We start from the raw sequence: 4,810 nt of genomic DNA, 5'->3' as shown, positions 1-4,810 counted from the left end.
GCTTTGAACCTGGTTGCTTATATAATAGAATGGCAGTATAACTCACAAACGTTATTTAACTTTGGGGTCTTTTAACTGCCAGCACATTTTGGGCCTTATGCTTATATCCTGATTTCATAAGTGCTCTAGAGACAAGTCCCATCTCATAGGAAGCGGCATCACTTCCACACTTACATAGGTGTATCTATCAATAGTGCTCATGTATTTAAAACACTCCTACTTATTATAGTCCATCGATAACATTAAGAGTATAACTCATCCAACTAACATATATGCTCTCTCTAGACTCATCTACCATATGGATTTTTAAGAATGGGTGTTTACAAAATTTTGTTGTCTAATGACCAAAGTATAGTTTATTTTTACCACATTGAACCTAGAATTTTGAGGTTACAAAAATCTATATTGGGTTTCCACTATAGATAATTACTCAATGGACTCTAGCCCTATTTGTTTTGACATCTTACTAATGTCATCCCTTGTAAAGCCTTTTGTCAAAGGATAAACAAAATTTTCTTCTAATTTTATATATTTTATACTAATCACTCCTTCTCGAATTAATCTTTTAATAGAGGTATGCCTTCTCGTGATATGTGTAGATTTTTCATTATATACATCATATAAGCTCTCGCAGTAGTTGCTTGATTATCACAATATATTGTTATCATATGTATTGGTTTTAACCCTATGGCAATGTCATATAACAAGTTCTTTAGCCATTCTGTATCTTTGCCGACAAAGTCTAAAGCAATAATTACTCCCTAGTAGAGCGTGAATACATGTTTTCTTATTTGATCCCCATGATATCGCACTATCCGCTAGTGTAAATATCCATTCGGAGATTGATAGTGAATCTTGGATTTCTTTGTTCCAAATAGCATTATTATACCCTTCCAACACTCTGAGATAACCCACATAAATTATGTCAGAATTGATAGCTCCTTTCAAGTAACTTAATACTCAAGATATTGTATCCCAGAGCTCTACTTGGGCAACTTGTGTATCTATGAAGTTTACCCACCACATATGCATTGTCAGGCTTCGTGCTAGTGATTTCATACATTAAACTACCAATTACCCTTGCAAATTCAATTAGAGATGTACATCTCCTATTATTTTTTTTTAATTTAATATGAGTATTTATAAAGGTAGATATTAGCTTATTATTAGTATGCTCAGACTTTTTAAGCATTTTTTCATTGTGGTGAGATTGAGTCAAAATTAATTTTTTTTCTTTTCTCACTATTTTGATATCAACAATCACATCAACTTCTCCTAAGTCCTTCACATCAAAGTTAAATGTGAAGAATCTTTTAGTTTTTTCCACAATTTCTAGATTAGTTCAAAAAACAATCATGTCATCTATATATAGACAAATTATGACAGATAAGGAATTTAATTGCTTACACATTTATCAGGTCCAGCCTTGACCAACCAAGGTTGGATCTAGGTTGGGGTTAACTCTACTTATAGATATATTTATGAATGGGAGTGGATTCAGTACGCCCACTAACTGTCCGCTACAGTAAATGCCAATGTCTTAGATTGAATCTGGGCCGATCTGACGGTTACGACCTCTTTTTGTGTTTGAATTTTATTTTATTTTATTTATAAATCCAAATTACTTGAAATTTTAGGTGTATGTTTTTCTCATCAAGGCGCACCTAATAAAAAAATAAAAAAATAATCTGTAAAATGTTTTGACCAAAATACCCTTGAAACTTTACAGGGGTATTTTGGTTATTTTTTCATGTAAAATAATTTTTTTATATTTTTCGAAGATTCGCCTATTTTTTATGTACACACGATCCAAATTTAAAATCATTCCAATTTATAGAAATAATTAAAATTCAACACTACCGGATATCTAGGATCGTCAAATCGATCCAAATTCAATCTGGGCCGTTGGCATTTACTGTAGCAGTACGCCATTGGGCTGACATGATCTTTTCCCTTTATGTATTATGTAGCCACATCATCCAAGTCTTATACCAACTATGTTATATATTACATAATATATATTTTATTATTTATGATTTGATATGGAAAAGTATGCAAAGAGACTATTTACTTTAGCAAAGTATAGAATGAGACCATTTATCTTTTATACAAGATGATCACAATAATCTTGACCATTGGATGTAAAGTTGGGTGGCTGCAATTATTTCATTGACCAAGCTCAAACTTCAACTGAAATCTTCTCGAACTTTGTGAAACAGCCAAACTATCAAATTTCACATCAAATGGTTGTAAGGAATTGTAACCACCTTGTATAAAAGATAAATGGTCTCATTGTATACTATCCCATTTACTTTTAATACAAGGAGGTCACATATCATTCTTGTTCAGCATAATTCAAATTTAGTGATTGTAAGTGTGCCATTGACTAGACTCAAAATTAAAAAGAAAAAAAAATTCTCAAAGTTTCAGATGCATTCAAGCCATCAAAGTTGACATCCAATGGTTAGGAGCAATTGTAACCTCCTCGTAACAAAGATAAATTGTCTTCTACAATCCCATTTGATATGGACAGGACTCGACGAGTTGAGTATGAGTCGATCTGACCTGTTGACGACTTAAAGATAACTTGTGAGCACAAGGAAAGTGGTCCTATCATATAGCTCCCCTAGGAAAACTGAGAAAGTTGTATATGTGACCCTTACTCTCAGTCGTTAAATTTGAGTAGATAGTTGGGATGACTTAAGTCACAATGTCACAATTTGGCAATTGAGCTTTAGATCTTAAACTGATGGCACATAGCCCCAGTTTCCCCTATAAAAGCACATGAATAATTCTCGGAGGTCACATATCACTCTTGTTTAGCATAATTCAAATATGGTAGTTGTAAGTGTGCCATTGACTAGACTCAAAATTAAAAAGAACAAAAAATTCTCAAAGTTTTAGATGCATCCAAGCCATCGAAGTTGACATCCAATGGTTAGGAACAATTGTAACCTCCTCGTAACAAAGATAAATTGTCTTCTACAATCTCATTTGATATGGACTTGACTCGACGAGTTGAGTATGAGTCGATCTAACCTGTTGACGACTTAAAGATAACTTGTGAGCACAAGGAAAGTGGTCACATCATATAGCTCCCCTAGGAAAACTGAGAAAGTTGTACCCTAACTCTCAATCGTCAAATTTGAGTAGATAGTTGGGATGACTTAAGTCACAATGTGTGGCCTTAGATAACCCTAGTTGCTCGTCAAATTTGAGTAGATAGTTGGGATGACTTAAGTCACAATGTGTGGCCTTAGATAACCCTAGTTGCTCATTAGAATGGCATCAAACATGAAGACTATGTTCATTGCCATTTCCTATCTGCTCTTTTCAAATGCTATATTACTTGGTGGTAGTGGTGATGGACCATGTGGCAACACATCCATATTCAGCGTCGCCTGGGGCTTAACGTCATGCATGGATGCGGCAAAGAACCCGTTGGTTAAGCCACCGCGGTCCTGTTGTACCAAAACTGCAGACATTTTTTCTAAGACCTCTGCTGGTTGTATTTGTTCGTCACCCCTTACCATACAAGTCGGGATAAATCCGACTGGCCATAACCATCCCTAAGCGTTGCATCCTCAAGAAGCGACCGGTCGGATACAATGTGGACGTATGAACACCACTCTATGATACTTCCCTTTTTCTTTTCTTTTTGTTTTCCCCCTCTTCTCTTTTTCTCTTATAGAAGCTAATTTGAACTATTACATATCTATTAATCCAGCAAACATGGGGTTAGAGAATTAAAAAAATGGGGGAGCTAATATTTCTCATTGTGTTTAGTGTTTATGGGTGAAAAAAAAAAAGAAGCATTAGGTGGGGTTATAAAGCATGGTGGTCCAGCAGGATCAAATTGTAAATTGGGTCCTGCTGCCACATCACCAACTAGAGGAATTTTGTGTGACATGAAACTTAAAGGAAGTTTCTTTGCTGCTTCCTTATTTTAAGTAAATAGAATAAAAGTGATCTTTAGCTCAAATTTCAACAGTTTTGACATCCCATGGAGCCTCGCAGTGGTTTACTATAGTAACTAGAATATATATATGATTTTATCATTTACAAGGGGTCTGAATTCTATATTTTTCTCTTTATATTGTGCAGGATACGTTGTGCCCTAAGATGCGCAAGCCCAGAAAGAGGATCGTTTGTGGCAGTCAACACTATTATGCAAGCCTACGTAATAATCAACAAAGATTATGTACCATGTAATAGTATGTCACAAATGGGAACACAATCTTTCTTTTTTTGAAGTGCTTTTGTTCTTTTTCTGCTTTTGTAGTTTTCTCCATTGAGTTGACACGTTTCTATAGTATGGATACAACAAGATTAGGATTGTTTGTTGTGTTATGGTCTCATTTAGGAAGATTAATTGATGGTTAAATATCACTTAATCACTAAAACGCATGGTAAATGACCTAAAAAGACCCTTGATCAATTATTGTGTGTCAAGGGGCATGGTCCTTGTTAAAAAGATGTTCAATCACTCAGGTTGTAGTGACAGATGAAATCAAATCACAAGGCGTGCACAACAGGTGGTCCCTAGGGCTTAGAGAAAGATGAGGGAGCTAACCCTATGTTTCTTGAATGAACTTAAAATACGATTGCGCATGATCTTTTGTGGACCTCCTGTGGATAGTTTTCTCAAAAGCAGCATTAGTGACTATGCAAGCGTGGATCATATTGATTGGGATTCCAAGTCCAACTTAGGGCCGGTTTGGAAGACCAAATTGACGAGTCTACATCAGAAATATTTATGAAATATTTCTATTTCAGAGCATCAAAACTAGGCCCTATGCCTTACAGTATC

At 35.1% G+C, this 4,810-nt stretch overlaps 1 long non-coding RNA gene across 1 annotated transcript; it reads left to right on the top strand.

Moving 5' to 3' along the window:
* Positions 1–3,372: 3,372 nt before the first annotated feature.
* On the top strand, positions 3,373–4,250 carry LOC148782077 (uncharacterized). Its single transcript, XR_016055399.1, has 2 exons — positions 3,373–3,616; positions 4,105–4,250. It is a non-coding gene; the product is annotated as an uncharacterized LOC148782077 (long non-coding RNA).
* Positions 4,251–4,810: the final 560 nt, after the last annotated feature.

This window comes from Amborella trichopoda, chromosome 5, assembly GCF_054954075.1.
Source record: "Amborella trichopoda isolate Santa Cruz 75 chromosome 5, AtrichopodaSantaCruz75HAP2 v2.0, whole genome shotgun sequence".
Classification (NCBI taxonomy): Eukaryota; Viridiplantae; Streptophyta; class Magnoliopsida; order Amborellales; family Amborellaceae; genus Amborella; species Amborella trichopoda.
This window is presented reverse-complemented; position numbering and strand designations above follow the sequence as displayed.